Source organism: Anas platyrhynchos, chromosome 18 (genome assembly GCF_047663525.1).
Source record: "Anas platyrhynchos isolate ZD024472 breed Pekin duck chromosome 18, IASCAAS_PekinDuck_T2T, whole genome shotgun sequence".
NCBI classification, from domain to species: domain Eukaryota; kingdom Metazoa; phylum Chordata; class Aves; order Anseriformes; family Anatidae; genus Anas; species Anas platyrhynchos.
The window spans coordinates 770,701-796,563 of NC_092604.1; positions in this window are offsets into that span (position 1 = coordinate 770,701).

The window sequence follows — 25,863 nt, forward strand, 5'->3', positions numbered from 1 at the left end:
GCATTGTGACCTTAGCAATAAGACCTCAGCATTCTGACCTCAGCAATAGGACGTCAGCATTAAGACCTCAGCAATAGGACCTCAGCAATAGGACCTCAGCATTGTGACCTCAGCATTGTGACCTCAGTACTATGACCTCAGCAATAGGACCTCAGCAATAGAACCTCAGCATTTTGACCTCAGCAATAGGACCTCAGCATTGTGACCTCAGCATTGTGACCTCAGAAATAGGACCTCAGCATTAGGACCTCAGCAATAAGACCTCTGCCTTGTGAACGCAGCAATAGGACCTCAGCAATAGGACCTCAGCAATAGGACCTAAGCATTGTGACCTCAGCAATAGGACCTCAGCATTGTGACCTCAGTAAAAGGACCTCAGCAATAGGACCTCAGCAATAGAACCTCAGCATTGTGACCTCAGCAATAGGACGTCAGCAATAGGACCTCAGCAAGAGGAACTCAGAATTTTGACCTCAGCATTGTGACCTCAGAAATAAAACCTCAGCAATACGACCTCAGCATTGTGACCTCAGCAATAGGACCTCAGGAATAGGACGTCAGCATTGTGACATCAGCAATAAGACCTCAGTATTGTGACCTCAGCATTGTGACCTCAGCAATAGGACCTCAGCAATAGGACCTCAGCAATAAAACCTCAGCCTTGTGACCGCAGCAATAGGACCTCAGCAATAGGACCTCAGCAATAGGACCTCAGCATTGTGACCTCAGCAATAGGACCTCGGCAATAGGACCTCAGCATTGTGACCTCAGCAATAGGACCTCAGCATTGTGACCTCAGGAATAGGACATCAGCAATAGGACCTCAGCATTGTGACCTCAGCATTGTGACCTCAGCAATAGGACGTCAGCATTTCGACCTCAGCAATAGGACCTCAGCAATAGGACCTCAGCTATAGGACCTCAGCTATAGGACCTCAGCATTGTGACCTCAGCAATAAGACCTCAGCAATAGGACCTCAGCAATAGGACCTCAGCAATAGGACCTCAGTAAAAGGACCTCAGCAATAGGACCTCAGCAATAGAACCTCAGCATTGTGACCTCAGCATTGTGACCTCAGCATTGTGACCTCAGCATTGTGACCTCAGCATTGTGACCTCAGCAATAGGACCTCAGCAAAAGGACCGCAGCAATCGTACCTCAGCAATAGGACCTCAGCATTGTGACCTCAGCAATAGGACATCAGCATTGTGACCTCAGCAATAGGACCTCAGCAATAGAACCTCAGCATTGTGACCTCAGCAATAGGACCTCAGCAATAGTACGTCAGCATTGTGACCTCAGCAATAGGACCTCAGCAATAGGACCTCAGCATTGTGACCTCAGCATTGTGACCTCAGGAATAGGACCTCAGCATTGTGACCTCAGCATTGTGACCTCAGCAAAAGGACCTCAGCAATACGAACTCAGCAATCGTACCTCAGCTATAGGACATCAGCATTGTGACCTCAGCAATAGGACCTCAGCAATAGGACCTCAGCATTGTGACCTCAGCAATAGTGCCTCAGCAATAAGACCTCAGCATTGTGACCTCAGCAATAGGACCTCAGCAATAGGACCTCAGCAATAGGACCTCAGCAATAGGACCTCAGCATTGTGACCTCAGCATTGTGACCTCAGGAATAGGACCTCAGCATTGTGACCTCAGCATTGTGACCTCAGCAATAGGACCTCAGCAATACGAACTCAGCAATCGTACCTCAGCTATAGGACATCAGCATTGTGACCTCAGCAATAGGACATCAGCAATAGGACCTCAGCATTGTGACCTCAGCATTGTGACCTCAGCAATAGGACCTCAGCATTGTGACCTCAGCAATAGGACCTCAGCAATAGAACCTCAGCATTGTGACCTCAGCAATAGGACCTCAGCAATAGGACCTCAGCAATAGGACCTCAGCAATAGGGCCTCAGCAATAGGGCCTCAGCAATAGGACCTCAGCAATAGGGCCTCAGCAATAGGGCCTCATCTTTGTGACCTCAGCAATAGGAACTAAGCAATAGGACCTCCGCATTGTGACCTCAGCATTGTGACCTCAGTAATAGGACTTCAGCAATAGGACCTCAGCAATAGGACCTCAGCAATAGGACCTCAGAACTGTGACCTCTGCATTGTGACCTCAGCAATAGGACCTCAGCCTTGCGACCTCAGCAATAGGACCTCAGCAAGAGGACCTCAGCAAGAGGACCTCAGCATCGTGACCTCAGCAATGGGACATCAGCAATAAAACCTCAGCATTGAGACCTCAGCATTTTGACCTCAGCAATAGGACCTCAGCAATAGGACCTCAGAATTGTGACCTCAGCCTTGTGACCTCAGCAATAGGACCTCAGAAATAGCACCTCAGCATTGTGACCTCAGCAATAGGACCTCAGCATTGTGACCTCAGCAATAAGACCTCAGCATTGTGACCTCAGTAATAGGACCTCAGCAATAGGACCTCAGCAATAGGACCTCAGCAATAGGACCTCAGCATTGTGACCTCAGCATTGTGACCTCAACACTAGGACCTCAGCAATAGGACCTCAGCAATAGGACCTCAGCATTGTGACCTCAGCAATAGGACCTCAGTATTGTGACCTCAGCATTGTGACCTCAGAAATAGGACCTCAGCAATAGGACCTCAGCAATAAGACCTCAGCCTTGTGACCGCAGCAATAGGACCTCAGCAATAGGACCTCAGCAATAGGACCTCAGCAATAGGACCTCAGCATTGTGACCTCAGCAATAGGACCTCGGCAATAGGACCTCAGCATTGTGACCTCAGCATTGTGACCTCAGCAATAGGACGTCAGCATTTCGACCTCAGCAATAGGACCTCAGCAATAGGACCTCAGCTATAGGACCTCAGCTATAGGACCTCAGCATTGTGACCTCAGCAATAAGACCTCAGCAATAGGACCTCAGAAATAGGACCTCAGCAATAGGACCTCAGCATTGTGACCTCAGTAAAAGGACCTCAGCAATAGGACCTCAGCAATAGAACTTCAGCATTGTGACCTAAGAATTGTGACCTCAGCAATAGGACCTCAGCAATAGGACCTCAGCATTGTGACCTCAGCAATAGGACATCAGCATTGTGACCTCAGCAATAGGACCTCAGCAATAGAACCTCAGCATTGTGACCTCAGCAATAGGACCTCAGGAATAGGACGTCAGCATTGTGACATCAGCAATAAGACCTCAGCATTGTGACCTCAGCAATAGGACCTCAGCATTGTGACCTCAGCAATAGGACCTCAGCAATAGGACCTCAGCAATAGGACCTCAGCATTGTGACCTCAGCAATAGTGCCTCAGCAATAAGACCTCAGCATTGTGACCTCAGCAATAGGACCTCAGCAATAGAACCTCAGCATTGTGACCTCAGCAATAGGGCCTTAGCAATAGGACCTCAGCAATAGGACCTAAGCAATAGGGCCTCAGCAATAGGGCCTCATCTTTGTGACCTCAGCAATAGGACCTCAGCAATAGGACCTCCGCATTGTGACCTCAGCATTGTGACCTCAGCAATAGGACTTCAGCCTTGTGACCTCAGCAATAGGACCTCAGCATTGTGAACTCAGTATTAGGACCTCAGCAATAGGACCTCATCAATAGGACCTCAGCATTGTGACCTCAGCATTGTGACCTCAGCAATAGGACCTCAGCATTGTGACCTCAGCAATAGGACCTCAGCAGTAGGACCTCAGCATTGTGGCCTCAGCAATAGGACCTCAGCAATAGGACCTCAGCAATAGGACCTCAGAATTGTGACCTCTGCATTGTGACCTCTGCATTGTGACCTCAGCAATAGGACCTCAGCATTGTGACCTCAGCAATAGGACCTCAGCAATAGGACCTCAGCAAGAGGATCTCAGCAATAGGACCTCAGCAATAGGACCTCAGCATTGTGACCTCAGCAATAGGACCTCAGCAATAGGACCTCTGCATTGTGACCTCAGCAATAAGACCTCAGCATTGTGACCTCAGCAAAAGGACATCATCATTTTGACCTCAGCAATAGGACCTCAGCAATAGGACCTCAGCATTGTGACCTCAGCAATAGGACCACAGCATTGTGACCTCAGCATTGTGACCTCAGGAATAGGACGTCAGCATTGTGACATCAGCAATAAGACCTCAGCATTGTGACCTCAGCAATAGGACCTCAGCAATAGGACCTCAGCAATCGTACCTCAGCAATAGGACCTCAGCATTGTGACCTCAGCAATAGGACCTCAGCAATAAGACCTCAGCCTTGTGACCTCAGCAATAGGACCTCAGCAATAGGACCTCAGCATCGTGATCTCAGAATTGTGACCTCTGCAATAGGACCTCAGCAATAGGACCTCAGCATTGTGACCTCATAACAGGACCTCAGCAATAGGACCTCAGCAATAGGACCTCAGCAATAGGACCTCAGCATTGTGACCTCAACAATAGGACCTCAGCAATAGGACCTCATCATTGTGACCTCAGCAATAGGACCTCAGCAATAGGACCTCAGAACTGTGACCTCTGCATTGTGACCTCAGCAATAGGACCTCAGCAATAGGACCTCTGCATTGTGACCTCAGCAATAAGACCTCAGCATTGTGACCTCAGCAATAGGACATCATCATTTTGACCTCAGCAATAGGACCTCAGCAATAGGACCCCAGCATTGTGACCTCAGCAATAGGACCACAGCATTGTGACCTCAGCATTGTGACCTCAGAAATAGGACCTCAGCAATAGGACCTCAGCATTGTGACCTCAGCATTGTGACCTCAGCAATAGGACCTCAGCAATAGGACCTCAGCAATAGGACCTCAGCAATAGGACCTCAGCAATCGTACCTCAGCAATAGGACCTCAGCATTGTGACCTCAGCAATAGGACCTCAGCAATAAGACCTCAGCCTTGTGACCTCAGCAATAGGACCTCAGCAATAGGACCTCAGCATCGTGATCTCAGAATTGTGACCTCTGCAATAGGACCTCAGCAATAGGACCTCAGCATTGTGACCTCATAACAGGACCTCAGCAATAGGACCTCAGCAATAGGACCTCAGCAATAGGACCTCAGCATTGTGACCTCAACAATAGGACCTCAGCAATAGGACCTCATCATTGTGACCTCAGCAATAGGACCTCAGCAATAGGACCTCAGAACTGTGACCTCTGCATTGTGACCTCAGCAATAGGACCTCAGCCTTGCGACCTCAGCAATAGGACCTCAGCAATAGGACCTCAGCAATAGGACCTCAGCAATAGGACATCAGCAACAGGACCTCAGGAATAGGACCTCAGCATTGAGACCTCAGCATTTTGACCTCAGCAATAGGACCTCAGCAATAGGACCTCAGAATTGTGACCTCAGCCTTGTGACCTCAGCAATAGCACCTCAGCATTGTGACCTCAGCAATAGGACCTCAGCATTGTGACCTCAGCAATAAGACCTCAGCATTGTGACCTCAGTAATAGGACCTCAGCAATATGACCTCAGCAATAGGACCTCAGCAATAGGACCTCAGCAATAGGACCTCAGCATTGTGACCTCAGCATTGTGACCTCAGTACTAGGACCTCAGCAATAGGACCTCAGCAATAGAACCTCAGCATTGTGACCTCACCAATAGGACCTCAGTATTGTGACCTCAGCATTGTGACCTCAGAAATAGGACCTCAGCAATAGGACCTCAGCAATAAGACCTCAGCCTTGTGACCGCAGCAATAGGACCTCAGCAATAGGACCTCAGCATTGTGACCTCAGCAATAGGACATCAGCATTGTGACCTCAGCAATAGGACCTCAGCAATAGAACCTCAGCATTGTGACCTCAGCAATAGGACCTCAGCAATAGGACGTCAGCATTGTGACATCAGCAATAAGACCTCAGCATTGTGACCTCAGCAATAGGACCTCAGCATTGTGACCTCAGCAATAGGACCTCAGCAATAGGACCTCAGCAATAGGACCTCCGCATTGTGACCTCAGCATTGTGACCTCAGGAATAGGACCTCAGCATTGTGACCTCAGCATTGTGACCTCAGCAATAGGACCTCAGCAATACGAACTCAGCAATCGTATTTCAGCTATAGGACATCAGCATTGTGACCTCAGCAATAGGACATCAGCAATAGGACCTCAGCATTGTGACCTCAGCAATAGTGCCTCAGCAATAAGACCTCAGCATTGTGACCTCAGCAATAGGACCTCAGCAATAGAACCTCACCATTGTGACCTCAGCAATAGGGCCTTAGCAATAGGACCTCAGCAATAGGACCTAAGCAATAGGGCCTCAGCAATAGGGCCTCATCTTTGTGACCTCAGCAATAGGACCTCAGCAATAGGACCTCCGCATTTTGACCTCAGCATTGTGACCTCAGCAATAGGACTTCAGCCTTGTGACCTCAGCAATAGGACCTCAGCATTGTGAACTCAGTATTAGGACCTCAGCAATAGGACCTCATCAATAGGACCTCAGCATTGTGACCTCAGCATTGTGACCTCAGCAATAGGACCTCAGCATTGTGACCTCAGCAATAGGACCTCAGCAGTAGGACCTCAGCATTGTGGTCTCAGCAATAGGACCTCAGCAATAGGACCTCAGCAATAGGACCTCAGAATTGTGACCTCTGCATTGTGACCTCTGCATTGTGACCTCAGCAATAGGACCTCAGCATTGTGACCTCAGCAATAGGACCTCAGCAATAGGACCTCAGCAAGAGGATCTCAGCAATAGGACCTCAGCAATAGGACCTCAGCATTGTGACCTCAGCAATAGGACCTCAGCAATAGGACCTCTGCATTGTGACCTCAGTAATAAGACCTCAGCATTGTGACCTCAGCAATAGGACATCATCATTTTGACCTCAGCAATAGGACCTCAGCAATAGGACCTCAGCATTGTGACCTCAGCAATAGGACCACAGCATTGTGACCTCAGCATTGTGACCTCAGAAATAGGACCTCAGCAATAGGACCTCAGCATTGTGACCTCAGCATTGTGACCTCAGCAATAGGACCTCAGCAATAGGACCTCAGCAATCGTACCTCAGCAATAGGACCTCAGCATTGTGACCTCAGCAATAGGACCTCAGCAATAAGACCTCAGCCTTGTGACCTCAGCAATAGGACCTCAGCAATAGGACCTCAGCATCGTGATCTCAGAATTGTGACCTCTGCAATAGGACCTCAGCAATAGGACCTCAGCATTGTGACCTCATAACAGGACCTCAGCAATAGGACCTCAGCAATAGGACCTCAGCAATAGGACCTCAGCATTGTGACCTCAACAATAGGACCTCAGCAATAGGACCTCATCATTGTGACCTCAGCAATAGGACCTCAGCAATAGGACCTCAGAACTGTGACCTCTGCATTGTGACCTCAGCAATAGGACCTCAGCAATAGGACCTCTGCATTGTGACCTCAGCAATAAGACCTCAGCATTGTGACCTCAGCAATAGGACATCATCATTTTGACCTCAGCAATAGGACCTCAGCAATAGGACCCCAGCATTGTGACCTCAGCAATAGGACCACAGCATTGTGACCTCAGCATTGTGACCTCAGAAATAGGACCTCAGCAATAGGACCTCAGCATTGTGACCTCAGCATTGTGACCTCAGCAATAGGACCTCAGCAATAGGACCTCAGCAATAGGACCTCAGCAATAGGACCTCAGCAATCGTACCTCAGCAATAGGACCTCAGCATTGTGACCTCAGCAATAGGACCTCAGCAATAAGACCTCAGCCTTGTGACCTCAGCAATAGGACCTCAGCAATAGGACCTCAGCATCGTGATCTCAGAATTGTGACCTCTGCAATAGGACCTCAGCAATAGGACCTCAGCATTGTGACCTCATAACAGGACCTCAGCAATAGGACCTCAGCAATAGGACCTCAGCAATAGGACCTCAGCATTGTGACCTCAACAATAGGACCTCAGCAATAGGACCTCATCATTGTGACCTCAGCAATAGGACCTCAGCAATAGGACCTCAGAACTGTGACCTCTGCATTGTGACCTCAGCAATAGGACCTCAGCCTTGCGACCTCAGCAATAGGACCTCAGCAATAGGACCTCAGCAATAGGACCTCAGCAATAGGACATCAGCAACAGGACCTCAGGAATAGGACCTCAGCATTGAGACCTCAGCATTTTGACCTCAGCAATAGGACCTCAGCAATAGGACCTCAGAATTGTGACCTCAGCCTTGTGACCTCAGCAATAGCACCTCAGCATTGTGACCTCAGCAATAGGACCTCAGCATTGTGACCTCAGCAATAAGACCTCAGCATTGTGACCTCAGTAATAGGACCTCAGCAATAGGACCTCAGCAATAGGACCTCAGCAATAGGACCTCAGCAATAGGACCTCAGCATTGTGACCTCAGCATTGTGACCTCAGTACTAGGACCTCAGCAATAGGACCTCAGCAATAGAACCTCAGCATTGTGACCTCACCAATAGGACCTCAGTATTGTGACCTCAGCATTGTGACCTCAGAAATAGGACCTCAGCAATAGGACCTCAGCAATAAGACCTCAGCCTTGTGACCGCAGCAATAGGACCTCAGCAATAGGACCTCAGCATTGTGACCTCAGCAATAGGACATCAGCATTGTGACCTCAGCAATAGGACCTCAGCAATAGAACCTCAGCATTGTGACCTCAGCAATAGGACCTCAGCAATAGGACGTCAGCATTGTGACATCAGCAATAAGACCTCAGCATTGTGACCTCAGCAATAGGACCTCAGCATTGTGACCTCAGCAATAGGACCTCAGCAATAGGACCTCAGCAATAGGACCTCCGCATTGTGACCTCAGCATTGTGACCTCAGGAATAGGACCTCAGCATTGTGACCTCAGCATTGTGACCTCAGCAATAGGACCTCAGCAATACGAACTCAGCAATCGTATTTCAGCTATAGGACATCAGCATTGTGACCTCAGCAATAGGACATCAGCAATAGGACCTCAGCATTGTGACCTCAGCAATAGTGCCTCAGCAATAAGACCTCAGCATTGTGACCTCAGCAATAGGACCTCAGCAATAGAACCTCAGCATTGTGACCTCAGCAATAGGGCCTTAGCAATAGGACCTCAGCAATAGGACCTAAGCAATAGGGCCTCAGCAATAGGGCCTCATCTTTGTGACCTCAGCAATAGGACCTCAGCAATAGGACCTCCGCATTTTGACCTCAGCATTGTGACCTCAGCAATAGGACTTCAGCCTTGTGACCTCAGCAATAGGACCTCAGCATTGTGAACTCAGTATTAGGACCTCAGCAATAGGACCTCATCAATAGGACCTCAGCATTGTGACCTCAGCATTGTGACCTCAGCAATAGGACCTCAGCATTGTGACCTCAGCAATAGGACCTCAGCAGTAGGACCTCAGCATTGTGGTCTCAGCAATAGGACCTCAGCAATAGGACCTCAGCAATAGGACCTCAGAATTGTGACCTCTGCATTGTGACCTCTGCATTGTGACCTCAGCAATAGGACCTCAGCATTGTGACCTCAGCAATAGGACCTCAGCAATAGGACCTCAGCAAGAGGATCTCAGCAATAGGACCTCAGCAATAGGACCTCAGCATTGTGACCTCAGCAATAGGACCTCAGCAATAGGACCTCTGCATTGTGACCTCAGCAATAAGACCTCAGCATTGTGACCTCAGCAATAGGACATCATCATTTTGACCTCAGCAATAGGACCTCAGCAATAGGACCTCAGCATTGTGACCTCAGCAATAGGACCACAGCATTGTGACCTCAGCATTGTGACCTCAGAAATAGGACCTCAGCAATAGGACCTCAGCATTGTGACCTCAGCATTGTGACCTCAGCAATAGGACCTCAGCAATAGGACCTCAGCAATCGTACCTCAGCAATAGGACCTCAGCATTGTGACCTCAGCAATAGGACCTCAGCAATAAGACCTCAGCCTTGTGACCTCAGCAATAGGACCTCAGCAATAGGACCTCAGCATCGTGATCTCAGAATTGTGACCTCTGCAATAGGACCTCAGCAATAGGACCTCAGCATTGTGACCTCATAACAGGACCTCAGCAATAGGACCTCAGCAATAGGACCTCAGCATTGTGACCTCAACAATAGGACCTCAGCAATAGGACCTCATCATTGTGACCTCAGCAATAGGACCTCAGCAATAGGACCTCAGAACTGTGACCTCTGCATTGTGACCTCAGCAATAGGACCTCAGCAATAGGACCTCTGCATTGTGACCTCAGCAATAAGACCTCAGCATTGTGACGTCAGCAATAGGACATCATCATTTTGACCTCAGCAATAGGACCTCAGCAATAGGACCCCAGCATTGTGACCTCAGCAATAGGACCACAGCATTGTGACCTCAGCATTGTGACCTCAGAAATAGGACCTCAGCAATAGGACCTCAGCATTGTGACCTCAGCATTGTGACCTCAGCAATAGGACCTCAGCAATAGGACCTCAGCAATAGGACCTCAGCAATAGGACCTCAGCAATCGTACCTCAGCAATAGGACCTCAGCATTGTGACCTCAGCAATAGGACCTCAGCAATAAGACCTCAGCCTTGTGACCTCAGCAATAGGACCTCAGCAATAGGACCTCAGCATCGTGATCTCAGAATTGTGACCTCTGCAATAGGACCTCAGCAATAGGACCTCAGCATTGTGACCTCATAACAGGACCTCAGCAATAGGACCTCAGCAATAGGACCTCAGCAATAGGACCTCAGCATTGTGACCTCAACAATAGGACCTCAGCAATAGGACCTCATCATTGTGACCTCAGCAATAGGACCTCAGCAATAGGACCTAAGAACTGTGACCTCTGCATTGTGACCTCAGCAATAGGACCTCAGCCTTGCGACCTCAGCAATAGGACCTCAGCAATAGGACCTCAGCAATAGGACCTCAGCAATAGGACATCAGCAACAGGACCTCAGGAATAGGACCTCAGCATTGAGACCTCAGCATTTTGACCTCAGCAATAGGACCTCAGCAATAGGACCTCAGAATTGTGACCTCAGCCTTGTGACCTCAGCAATAGCACCTCAGCATTGTGACCTCAGCAATAGGACCTCAGCATTGTGACCTCAGCAATAAGACCTCAGCAATAGGACGTCAGCAATAGGACCTCAGCAAGAGGAACTCAGCAATAGGACCTCAGCAATAGGACCTCAGCAATAGGACCTCAGCATTGTGACCTCAGCATTGTGACCTCAGTACTAGGACCTCAGCAATAGGACCTCAGCAATAGAACCTCAGCATTGTGACCTCACCAATAGGACCTCAGTATTGTGACCTCAGCATTGTGACCTCAGAAATAGGACCTCAGCAATAGGACCTCAGCAATAAGACCTCAGCCTTGTGACCGCAGCAATAGGACCTCAGCAATAGGACCTCAGCATTGTGACCTCAGCAATAGAACCTCAGCATTGTGACCTCAGCAATAGGACCTCAGCAATAGGACGTCAGCATTGTGACATCAGCAATAAGACCTCAGCATTGTGACCTCAGCAATAGGACCTCAGCATTGTGACCTCAGCAATAGGACCTCAGCAATAGGACCTCAGCAATAGGACCTCCGCATTGTGACCTCAGCATTGTGACCTCAGGAATAGGACCTCAGCATTGTGACCTCAGCATTGTGACCTCAGCAATAGGACCTCAGCAATACGAACTCAGCAATCGTATTTCAGCTATAGGACATCAGCATTGTGACCTCAGCAATAGGACATCAGCAATAGGACCTCAGCATTGTGACCTCAGCAATAGTGCCTCAGCAATAAGACCTCAGCATTGTGACCTCAGCAATAGGACCTCAGCAATAGAACCTCAGCATTGTGACCTCAGCAATAGGGCCTTAGCAATAGGACCTCAGCAATAGGACCTCAGCAATAGGGCCTCAGCAATAGGGCCTCATCTTTGTGACCTCAGCAATAGGACCTCAGCAATAGGACCTCCGCATTTTGACCTCAGCATTGTGACCTCAGCAATAGGACTTCAGCCTTGTGACCTCAGCAATAGGACCTCAGCATTGTGAACTCAGTATTAGGACCTCAGCAATAGGACCTCATCAATAGGACCTCAGCATTGTGACCTCAGCATTGTGACCTCAGCAATAGGACCTCAGCATTGTGACCTCAGCAATAGGACCTCAGCAGTAGGACCTCAGCATTGTGGTCTCAGCAATAGGACCTCAGCAATAGGACCTCAGCAATAGGACCTCAGAATTGTGACCTCTGCATTGTGACCTCTGCATTGTGACCTCAGCAATAGGACCTCAGCATTGTGACCTTAGCAATAGGACCTCAGCAATAGGACCTCAGCATTGTGACCTCAGCAATAGGACCTCAGCAATAGGACCTCTGCATTGTGACCTCAGCAATAAGACCTCAGCATTGTGACCTCAGCAATAGGACATCATCATTTTGACCTCAGCAATAGGACCTCAGCAATAGGACCTCAGCATTGTGACCTCAGCAATAGGACCACAGCATTGTGACCTCAGCATTGTGACCTCAGAAATAGGACCTCAGCAATAGGACCTCAGCAATAGAACCTCAGCATTGTGACCTCACCAATAGGACCTCAGTATTGTGACCTCAGCATTGTGACCTCAGAAATAGGACCTCAGCAATAGGACCTCAGCAATAAGACCTCAGCCTTGTGACCGCAGCAATAGGACCTCAGCAATAGGACCTCAGCATTGTGACCTCAGCAATAGGACATCAGCATTGTGACCTCAGCAATAGGACCTCAGCAATAGAACCTCAGCATTGTGACCTCAGCAATAGGACCTCAGCAATAGGACGTCAGCATTGTGACATCAGCAATAAGACCTCAGCATTGTGACCTCAGCAATAGGACCTCAGCATTGTGACCTCAGCAATAGGACCTCAGCAATAGGACCTCAGCAATAGGACCTCCGCATTGTGACCTCAGCATTGTGACCTCAGGAATAGGACCTCAGCATTGTGACCTCAGCATTGTGACCTCAGCAATAGGACCTCAGCAATACGAACTCAGCAATCGTATTTCAGCTATAGGACATCAGCATTGTGACCTCAGCAATAGGACATCAGCAATAGGACCTCAGCATTGTGACCTCAGCAATAGTGCCTCAGCAATAAGACCTCAGCATTGTGACCTCAGCAATAGGACCTCAGCAATAGAACCTCAGCATTGTGACCTCAGCAATAGGGCCTTAGCAATAGGACCTCAGCAATAGGACCTCAGCAATAGGGCCTCAGCAATAGGGCCTCATCTTTGTGACCTCAGCAATAGGACCTCAGCAATAGGACCTCCGCATTTTGACCTCAGCATTGTGACCTCAGCAATAGGACTTCAGCCTTGTGACCTCAGCAATAGGACCTCAGCATTGTGAACTCAGTATTAGGACCTCAGCAATAGGACCTCATCAATAGGACCTCAGCATTGTGACCTCAGCATTGTGACCTCAGCAATAGGACCTCAGCATTGTGACCTCAGCAATAGGACCTCAGCAGTAGGACCTCAGCATTGTGGTCTCAGCAATAGGACCTCAGCAATAGGACCTCAGCAATAGGACCTCAGAATTGTGACCTCTGCATTGTGACCTCTGCATTGTGACCTCAGCAATAGGACCTCAGCATTGTGACCTTAGCAATAGGACCTCAGCAATAGGACCTCAGCATTGTGACCTCAGCAATAGGACCTCAGCAATAGGACCTCTGCATTGTGACCTCAGCAATAAGACCTCAGCATTGTGACCTCAGCAATAGGACATCATCATTTTGACCTCAGCAATAGGACCTCAGCAATAGGACCTCAGCATTGTGACCTCAGCAATAGGACCACAGCATTGTGACCTCAGCATTGTGACCTCAGAAATAGGACCTCAGCAATAAGACCTCAGCATTGTGACCTCAGCATTGTGACCTCAGCAATAGGACCTCAGCAATAGGACCTCAGCATTGTGACCTCAGCAATAGGACCTCAGCAATAGGACCTCAGCATCGTGATCTCAGAATTGTGACCTCTGCAATAGGACCTCAGCAATAGGACCTCAGCATTGTGACCTCATAACAGGACCTCAGCAATAGGACCTCAGCAATAGGACCTCAGCAATAGGACCTCAGCATTGTGACCTCAACAATAGGACCTCAGCAATAGGACCTCATCATTGTGACCTCAGCAATAGGACCTCAGCAATAGGACCTCAGAACTGTGACCTCTGCATTGTGACCTCAGCAATAGGACCTCAGGCTTGCGACCTCAGCAATACGACCTCAGCAATAGGACCTCAGCAATAGGACCTCAGCAATAGGACATCAGCAACAGGACCTCAGGAATAGGACCTCAGCATTGAGACCTCAGCATTTTGACCTCAGCAATAGGACCTCAGCAATAGGACCTCAGAATTGTGACCTCAGCCTTGTGACCTCAGCAATAGCACCTCAGCATTGTGACCTCAGCAATAGGACCTCAGCATTGTCACCTCAGCAATAAGACCTCAGCATTGTGACCTCAGTAATAGGACCTCAGCAATATGACCTCAGCAATAGGACCTCAGCAATAGGACCTCAGCAATAGGACCTCAGCATTGTGACCTCAGCATTGTGACCTCAGTACTAGGACCTCAGCAATAGGACCTCAGCCATAGAACCTCAGCATTGTGACTCAGCAATAGGACCTCAGTATTGTGACCTCAGCATTGTGACCTCAGAAATAGGACCTCAGCAATAGGACCTCAGCAATAAGACCTCAGCCTTGTGACCGCAGCAATAGGACCTCAGCAATAGGACCTCAGCATTGTGACCTCAGCAATAGGACCTCGGCAATAGGACCTCAGCATTGTGACCTCAGCAATAGGACCTCAGCATTGTGACCTCAGGAATAGGACATCAGCAATAGGACCTCAGCATAGTGACCTCAGCATTGTGACCTCAGCAAAAGGACGTCAGCATTTCGACCTCAGCAATAAGACCTCAGCAACAGGACCTCAGAAATAGGACCTCAGCAATAGGACCTCAGCATTGTGACCTCAGTAAAAGGACCTCAGCAATAGGACCTCAGCAATAGAACCTCAGCATTGTGACCTCAGCAATAGGACCTCAGCAATAGGACCTCAGCAAGAGGACCTCAGAATTTTGACCTCAGCATTGTGACCTCAGAAATAGGACCTCAGCAATACGACCTCATCATTGTGACCTCAGCAATAGGACCTCAGCAATAGGACGTCAGCATTGTGACCTCAGCAATAAGACCTCAGCATTGTGACCTCAGTAATAGGACCTCAGCAATAGGACCTCAGCAATAGGACCTCAGCATTGTGACCTCAGCATTGTGACCTCAGGAATAGGACCTCAGCATTCTGACCTCAGCAATAGGATATCAGAAATAGGACCTCAGCATTGTGACCTCAGCATTGTGACCTCTGCAGTAGGACCTCAGCATTGTGACCTCAGCAATAAAACCTCAGCAAGAAGACCTCAGCATTGTGACCTCAGCAATAGGACCTCAGCAATAGAACCTCAGCATTGTCACCTCAGCAATAGGACCTCAGCAATAGGACCTCAGCATTGTGACATCAGCAATAAGACCTCAGCATTGTGACCTCAGCAATAGGACTTCAGCATTGTGACCTCAGCAATAGGTCCTCAGCATTGCGAACTCAGCATTCTGATCTCAGCAATAGGACCTCCAAAATAGGACCGCAGCAATCGTAGCTCAGCTATAGGACCTCAGCATTTTGACCTCAGCAATAGGATCTCAGCATTGTGACCTCAGCAATACGACCTCAGCATTGTGACCTCAGCAATAGGACCTCAGCATTGTGACCTCAGCAATAGAACCTCAGCATTTTGACCTCAGCAATAGGACCTCAGCATTGTGACCTCAGCAATAGAACCTCAGCATTGTGATATCAGCATTGTGACCTCAGCAATAGGACCTCAGCAATAGGACCTCAGCAATAGGACCTCAGCATTGTGACCTCAGCATTGTGACCTCAGCAATAGGACCGCAGCAATCATACCTCAGCAATAGGACCTCAGCATTGTGACCTCAGCAGTAGGACCTCAGCAATAGGACCTAAGCAATAGGACCTCAGCATTGTGACCTCAGCAATAGGACCTCAGCAATAGGACGTCAGCATTGTGACATCAGCAATAAGACCTCAGCATTGTGACCTCAGCAATAGGACCTCAGCATTGTGACCTCAGCAATACGACCTCAGCAAGAGGATCTCAGCAAGAGGACCACAGCAATAGGACCTCAGCAATAGGACCTCAGCAAGAGGACCTCAGCAATAGGACCTCAGCATTGTGACCTCAGTAATAGGACCTCAGCAATAGGACCTCAGCAATAGGACCTCAGCATTTTGACATCAGCAATAAGACCTCAGCAATAGGACCTCAGCATTGTTACCTCAGGAATAGGACCTCAGCATTGTGACCTCAGCATTGTGACCTCAGCATTGTGACCTCAGCAATAGGACCTCAGCAATAGGACCTCAGCAATAGGACCGCAGCAATCGTACCTCAGCAATAGGACCTCTGCATTGTGACCTCAGCAATAGGACCTCAGCATTGTGACCTCAGCATTGTGACCTCAGCAATAGGACCTCAGCATTGTGACCTCAGCAATAGGACCTCAGCAATAGAATCTCAGCATTGTGATATCAGCATTGTGACTTCAGCAATAGGACCTCAGCAATAGGACCTCAGCAAGAGGATCTCAGCAAAAGGACCTCAGCATTGTGACCTCAGTATTGTGACCTCAGCAATAAGACCTCAGCATTGTGACCTCAGCAATAGGACCTCAGCATTTTGACCTCAGCAATAGGACCTCAACATTGTGACCTCAGTAACAGGACCTCAGCAATAGGACCTCAGCAATAGGACCACAGCATTGTGACCTCAGCAATAGGACCTCAGCTATAGGTCCTCAACATTGTGACCTCAGCATTGTTACCTCAGGAATAGGACATCAGCATTCTGACCTCAGCAATAGGACCTCAGCATTGTGACCTCAGCATTGTGACCTCAGCAATATGGCCTCAGCAATACGACCTCAGCATTGTGACCTCAGCATTGTGACCTCAGCAATAGGACCTCAGCAATACGACCTCAGCAATCGTACCTCAGCAATAGGACCTCAGTATTGTGACCTCAGCAATAAGACCTCAGCATTGTGACCTCAGCAATAGGACCTCAGCATTGTGACCTCAGCAATAGGACCTCTGCAATAGGACCTCAGCAATAGGACCTCAGCATTGTAACCTCAGCATTGTGACCTCAGGAATAGGACCTCAGCATTGTGACCTCAGCATTGTGACCTCAGCAATAGGACCTCAGCAATACGACCTCAGCATTGTGACCTCAGCATTGTGACCTCAGCAATAGGACCTCAGCAATACGACCTCAGCAATCGTACCTCAGCAATAGGACATCAGCATTGTGACCTCAGCAATAGGACATCAGCAATAGGACCTCAGCATTGTGACCTCAGCAATAGGACCTCAGCAATAAGACCTCAGCATTGTGACCTCAGCAATTGGACCTCAGCAATAGAACCTCAGCATTGTGACCTCAGCAATAGGACCTCAGCAATAGGACCTCAGCAATAGGGCCTCAGCAATAGGGCCTCAGCAATAGGACCTCAGCATTGTGACCTCAGTAATAGGACCTCAGCAATAGAACCTCAGCATTGTGATATCAGCATTGTGACTTCAGCAATAGGACCTCAGCAATAGGACCTCAGCATTGTGACCTCAGCAATAGGACCTCAGCAATAGGACCTCAGCAATAGGACCTCAGCAACAGGACCTCAGCATTGTGACCTCAGTAATAGGACCTCAGCTATAGAACCTCAGCATTGTGATATCAGCATTGTGACTTCAGCAATAGGACCTCAGCAATAGGACCTCAGCATTGTGACCTCAGCAATAGGACCTCAGCAAAAGGACTTCAGCAAGAGGATCTCAGCAATAGGACCTCTGCATTGTGACCTCAGCATTGTGACCTCAGCAATAGGACCTCAGCACTGTGACCTCAGCATTGTTACCTCAGTAATAGGACCTCAGCATTGTGACCTCAGCATTGTGACCTCAGCATTGTGACATCAGCAATAAGACCTCAGCATTGTGACCTCAGCAATAGGACCTCAGCATTGTGACCTCAGCAATAGGACCTCAGCAATAGGACCTCAGCAATAGGACCTCAGCATTGTGACCAAGCAATAGGACCTCAGCAATGGAACCTCAGCATTGTGACCTCAGCAATAGGACCTCAGCAATAGGACCTCAGCAATAGGACCTCAGCAATAGGGCCTCAGCAATAGGGCCTCAGCAACAGGGCCTCATCTTTGTGACCTCAGCAATAGGACCTCAGCAATAGGACCTCAGCATTGTGACCTCAGTAATAGGACGTCAGCATTTCGACCTCAGCAATAGGACCTCAGCAATAGGACCTCAGCAATAGGACCTCAGCATTGTGACCTCAGCAATAGGACCTCAGTAATAGGACCTCAGCAATAGGACCTCAGCAATAGGACCTCATCAATAGGACCTCAGCATTGTGACATCAGCAATAAGACCTCAGCATTGTGACCTCAGCAATAGGACCTCAGCACTGTGACCTCAGTAAAAGGACCTCAGCAATAAGTGGTCAGCAATAGGACCTCAGCATTGTGACATCAGCAATAGGACTTCAGCCTTGTGACCTCAGCAATAGGACCTCAGCATTGTGACCTCAGCAATAGGACCTCAGGAATAGGACCTCAGCAATAGGACCTCAGCAATAGGACCTCAGCATTGTGACCTCAGCAATAGGACCTCAGCAATAGAACCTCAGCATTGTGACCTCAGCAATAGGACCTCAGCAATAGGACCTCAGCAATAGGACCTCAGCAATAGGGCCTCAGCAATAGGGCCTCAGCAATAGGGCCTCATCTTTGTGACCTCAGCAATAGGACCTCAGCAATAGGACCTCCGCATTGTGACCTCAGCATTGTGACCTCAGCAATAGGACTTCAGAAATAGGACCTCAGCAATAGGACCTCAGCATTGTGAACTCAGTATTAGGACCTCAGCAATAGGACCTCAGCATTGTGACCTCAGCATTGTGACCTCAGCAATAGGACCTCAGCATTGTGACCTTAGCAATAGGACCTCAGCAATAAGACCTCAGCATTGTGATATCAGCATTGTGACGTCAGTAATAGGACCTCAGCAATAGGACCTCAGCAATAGGACCTCAGAATTGTGACCTCTGCATTGTGACCTCAGCAATAGGACCTCAGCAATAGGACCTCAGCATTGTGACCTCAGCAATAGGACCTCAGCATTGTCACCTCAGCAATAGGACCTCAGCAATAGGACCTCAGCATTGTGACCTCAGCAATAGGACCTCTGCATTGTGACCTCAGCAATAAGACCTCAGCATTGTGACCTCAGCAATAGGACATCAGCATTTTGACCTCAGCAAAAGGACCTCAGCAATAGGACCTAAGCATTGTGACCTCAGTAATAGGACCTCAGCAATAGGACCTCAGCAATAGGACCTCAGCATTGTGACCTCAGCAATAGGACCTCAGCAATAGGACCTCAGCAATAGGACCTCTGCATTGTGACCTCAGCAATAAGACCTCAGCATTGTGACCTCAGCAATAGGACATCAGCATTTTGACCTCAGCAAAAGGACCTCAGCAATAGGACCTAAGCATTGTGACCTCAGCAATAGAACCTCAGCATTGTGACCTCAGCATTGTGACCTCAGCAATAGGACCTCAGCAATAGGACCTCAGCAATAGGACCTCAGCTATAGGACCTCAGCAATCGTACCTCAGCAATAAGACCTCAGCATTGTGACCTCAGCATTGTGACCTCAGCAATAGGATTTCAGCAATAGGACCTCAGCAATAAGACCTCAGCCTTGTGACCTCAGCAATAGGACCTCAGCAAGAGGACCTCAGCATCGTGATCTCAGAATTGTGACCTCTGCAATAGGACCTCAGCAATAGAACCTCAGCATTTTGACCTCAGCAATAGGACCTCAGCATTGTGACCTCAGCAATAGGACCTCAGCAATAGGACCTCAGCAATAAGACCTCAGCCTTGTGACCGCAGCAATAGGACCTCAGCAGTAGGACGACAGCAACAGGACCTCAGCAATAGGACCTAAGCATTGTAACCTCAGCAATAGGACCTCAGCAATAGGACCTCAGCATTGTGACCTAAGCATTTTGACCTCAGGAACAGGACCTCAGCATTGTGACCTCTGCATTGTGACCTCAGCAATAGGACCTCAGCAATAGGACCTCAACATTGTGACCTCAGTATTGTGACCTCTGCAATAGGACCTCAGCAATAGGACCTCAGCAATAAGACCTCAGCCTTGTGACCTCAGCAATAGGACCTCAGCAATAGGACCTCAGCATCGTTATCTCAGAATTGTGACCTCTGCAATAGGACCTCAGCAATAGGACCTCAGCATTGTGACCTCAGCAACAAGACCTCAGCAATAGGATATCAGCAATAGGACCTCAGCAATAGGACCTCAGCATTGTGACCTCAGCAATAGGACCTCAGCATTGTGACCTCAGCATTGTGACCTCATCAATAGGACCTCAGCAATAGGACCTCAGCAATAGGACCTCATCATTGTGACCTCAGCAATAGGACCTCAGAACTGTGACCTCTGCATTGTGACCTCAGCAATAGGACCTCAGCCTTGCGACCTCAGCAATAGGACCTCAGCAATAGGACCTCAGCATCGTGATCTCAGCAATAGGATATCAGCAATAGGACCTCAGGAATAGGACCTCAGCATTGAGACCTCAGCATTTTGACCTCAGCAATAGGACCTCAGCTATAGGACCTCAGCATTGTGACCTCAGCCTTGTGACCTCAGCAATAGGACATCAGAAATAGCACCTCAGCATTGTGACCTCAGCAATAGGACCTCAGCATTGTGACCTCAGCAATAAGACCTCAGCATTGTGACCTCAGAAACAGGACCTCAGCAATAGGACCTCAGCAATAGAACCTCAGCATTTTGACCTCAGCAATAGGACCTCAGCATTGTGACCTCAGCATTGTGACCTCAGAAATAGGACCTCTGCAATAGGACCTCAGCAATAGGACCTCAGCATTTTGACCTCAGCAATAGGACCTCAGCATTCTGACCTCAGCATTGTGACCGCAGCAATAAGACCTCAGCAATAGGACCTCAGCAATAGGACCTCAGCATTGTGACCTCAGCATTGTGACCTCAGAAATAGGACCTCAGCAATAGGACCTCAGCATTGTGACCTCAGCAATAGGACCTCAGCAATAGGACCTCAGCATTGTGACCTCTGCAATAGGACGTCAGCATTTCGACCTCAGCAATAGGACCTCAGCAATAGGACCTCAGCATTGTGACCTCAGCAATAAGACCTCAGAAATAGGACCTCAGCAATAGGACCTCAGCATTGTGTCCTCAGTAAAAGGACATCAGCAATAGGACCTCAGCAATAGAACCTCAGCATTGTGACCTCAGCAATAGGACCTCAGCAATAGGACCTCAGCAAGAGGACCTCAGAATTTTGACCTCAGCATTGTGACCTCAGAAATAGGACCTCAGCAATACGACCTCATCATTGTGACATCAGCAATCGGACGTCAGCATTGTGACATCAGCAATAAGACCTCAGCATTGTGACCTCAGCAATAGGACCTCAGCATTGTGACCTCAGCAATAGGACCTCAGCAATTGGACCTCAGCAATAGGACCTCAGCATTTTGACCTCAGGAATAGGACCTCAGCATTGTGACCTCAGCAATAGGACCTCAGCAATAGGACCTCAGCAATCGGACCTCAGCATTGTGACCTCAGCAATAGGACATCAGCAATAGGACCTCAGCATTGTGACCTCAGCATTGTGACCTCAGCAATAGGACCTCAGCATTGTGACCTCAGCAGTAAGACCGCAGCAATAAGACCTCAGCATTGTGACCTCAGCAATAGGACCTCAGCAATAGGACCTCAGCATTGTGACATCAGCAATAAGACCTCAGCATTGTGACCTCAGTAATAGGACTTCAGCATTGTGACCTCAGCAATAGGACCTCAGCAAAAGGAACTCAGCTATAGGACCTCAGCATTGTGACCTCAGCAATAGGACCTCAGGAATAAGATCTCAGCAGTAGGACCTCAGCATTGTGACCTCAGCAATAGGACCTCAGCAATAGGACCGCAGCAATCGTACCTCAGCAATAGGACCTCAGCATTGTGACCTCAGCAATAGGACCTCAGCATTGTGACCTCAGCAATAGGACCTCACCAACAGAACCTCAGCATTGTGATATCAGCATTGTGACCTCAGCAATAGGACCTCAACAATAGGACCTCAGCAATAGGACCTCAGCAATAGGACCTCAGCATTGTGACCCCAGCATTGTGACCTCAGCAATAGGACCTCAGCAATAGGACCTCAGCAATAGGACCCCAGCATTGTGACCTCAGCAATAGGACCACAGCATTGTGACCTCAGCATTGTGACCTCAGAAATAGGACCTCAGCAATAGGACCTCAGCATTGTGACCTCAGCATTGTGACCTCAGCAATAGGACCTCAGCAATAGGACCTCAGCAATAGGACCGCAGCAATCGTACCTCAGCAATAGGACCTCAGCAGTAGGACCTCAGCAATAGGACCTCAGCAATAGAACCTCAGCATTGTGATATCACCATTGTGATTTCAGCAATAGGACCTCAGCAATAGGACCTAAGCAATAGGACATCAGCATTGTGACCTCTGCACTGTGACCTCAGCAATAGGACCTCAGCAATAGGACCTCAGCATTGTGACCTCAGCAATAGGACCTCAGCAAGAGGACCACAGCAATAGGACCTCAGCAATAGGACCTCAGGAATAGGACCTCAGCATTGTGACCTCAGTAATAGGACCTCAGCAATAGGACATCAGCAATAGGACCTCAGCAATAGGACCTCAGCATTGTGACATCAGCAATAAGACCTCAGCATTGTGACCTCAGCAATAGGACCTCAGCACTGTGACCTCAGCATTGTTACCTCAGGAATAGGACCTCAGCATTGTGACCTCAGCATTGTGACCTCAGCATTGTGACCTCAGCATTGTGACCTCAGCAATAGGACCTCAGCAATGGGACCGCAGCAATAGGACCGCAGCAATCGTACCTCAGCAATAGGACCTCAGCATTGTGACCTCAGCAATAGGACCTCAGCATTGTGACCTCAGCATTGTGACCTCAGCAATAGGACCTCAGCAATAGAACCTCAGCATTGTGATATCAGCATTGTGACTTCAGCAATAGGACCTCAGCAATAGGACCTCAGCATTGTGACCTCAGCAATAGGACCTCAGCTAGAGGATTTCAGCAATAGGACCTCTGCATTGTGACCTCAGCATTGTGACCTCAGCAATAAGACCTCAGCAATAGGACCTCAGCAATAAGACCTCAGCAGTAGGACCTCAGCATTGTGACCTCAGAAAGAGAATATCAATATTGTGATATCAGCATTGTGACCTCAGCAATAGGACCTCAGCAATAGGACCTCAGCAATAGGACCTCAGAATTGTGACCTCTGCATTGTGACATCAGCAATAGGATTTCAGCAATAGGACCTCAGCAATAAGACCTCAGCCTTGTGACCTCAGCAATAGGACCTCAGCAATAGGACCTCAGCATCGTGATCTCAGAATTGTGACCTCTGCAATAGGACCTCAGCAATAGGACCTCAGCAATAGGACCTCAGCAATAGGACCTCAGCATTGTGACCTCAGCATTGTGACCTCAGCAATAGGACCTCAGCAATAGGACCTCAGCAATAGGACCTCATCATTGTGACCTCAGCAATAGGACCTCAGCAATAGGACCTCAGAACTGTGACCTCTGCATTGTGACCTCAGCAATAGGACCTCAGCCTTGCGACCTCAGCAATAGGACCTAAGCGATAGGACCTCAGCATCGTGATCTCAGCATTGTGACCTCAGCAATAGGACCTCAGCAATAGGACATCAGCAATAGGACCTCAGGAATAGGACCTCAGCATTTTGACCTCAGCAATAGGACCTCAGCTATAGGACCTCAGCATTGTGACCTCAGCCTTGTGACCTCAGCAATAGGACCTCAGCAATAGGACCTCAGCAATAGGACCTCAGCATTGAGACCTCAGGATTTTGACCTCAGCAATAGGACCTCAGCTATAGGACCTCAGCATTGTGATATCAGCATTGTGACCTCAGCAATAGGACCTCAGCAATAGGACCTCAGGAAGAGGACCTCAGCATTGAGACCTCAGCATTTTGACCTCAGCAATAGGACCTCAGCTATAGGACCTCAGCAATAAGACCTCAGCCTTGTGACCGCAGCAATAGGACCTCAGCAATAGGACCTCAGCAATAGGACCTCAGCAATAGGACCTAAGCATTGTGACCTCAGCAATAGGACCTCAGCATTGTGACCTCAGCAATAGGACCTCAGCAATAGGACCTCAGCAATAGGACCTCAGCAATAGGACATCAGCAATAGGACCTCAGCATTGTGACCTCAGCATTGTGACCTCAGCAATAGGACGTCAGCATTTCGACCTCAGCAATAGGACCTCAGCAATAGGACCTCAGCTATAGGACCTCAGCATTGTGACCTCAGCAATAAGACCTCAGAAATAGGACCTCAGCAATAGGACCTCAGCATTGTAACCTCAGTAAAAGGACCTCAGCAATAGGACCTCAGCAATAGAACCTCAGCATTGTGACCTCAGCAATAGGACCTCAGCATTGTGACCTCAGCAATAGGACCTCAGCAAAAGGAACTCAGCTATAGGACCTCAGCATTCTGACTTCAGCATTGTTACCTCAGGATTAGGTCCTCAGCATTGTGACATCAGCATTGTGACCTCAGCAATAGGACCTCAGCAATAGGACCGCAGCAATCGTACCTCAGCAATAGGACCTCAGCATTGTGACCTCAGCAATAGGACCTCAGCATTGTGACCTCAGCAATAGGACCTCAGCATTGTGACCTCAGCTTTGTGACCTCAGCATTGTGACCTCAGCAATAGGACCTCAGCAATAGGACCTCAGCGATAGGACCTCAGCGATAGGACCTCAGCAATCGTACCTCAGCAATAAGACCTCAGCATTGTGACCTCAGCATTGTGACCTCAGCAATAGGATTTCAGCAATAGGACCTCAGCAATAAGACCTCAGCCTTGTGACCTCAGCAATAGGACCTCAGCAAGAGGACCTCAGCATCGTGATCTCAGAATTGTGACCTCTGCAATAAAACCTCAGCAATAGAACCTCAGCATTTTGACCTCAGCAATAGGACCTCAGCATTGTGACCTCAGCATTGTGACCTCAGCAATAGGACCTCAGCAATAGGACCTCAGCAATAAGACCTCAGCCTTGTGACCGCAGCAATAGGACCTCAGCAGTAGGACCACAGCAATAGGACCTCAGCAATAGGACCTAAGCATTGTAACCTCAGCAACAGGACCTCAGCATTGTGACCTCAGGAATAGGACCTCAGCAATAGGACCTCAGCAATAGGACCTCAGCATTGTGACCTAAGAATTTTGACCTCAGGAATAGGACCTCAACATTGTGACCTCTGCATTGTGACCTCAGCAATAGGACCTCAGCAATAGGACCTCAGCATTGTGACCTTAGCATTGTGACCTCAGCAATAGGACCTCAGCAATAGGACCTCAGGAATAAGACCTTAGCCTTGTGACCTCAGCAATAGTACCTCAGCAATAGGACCTCAGCATCGTTATCTCAGAATTGTGACCTCTGCAATAGGACCTCAGCAATAGGACCTCAGCATTGTGACCTCAGCAACAGGACTTCA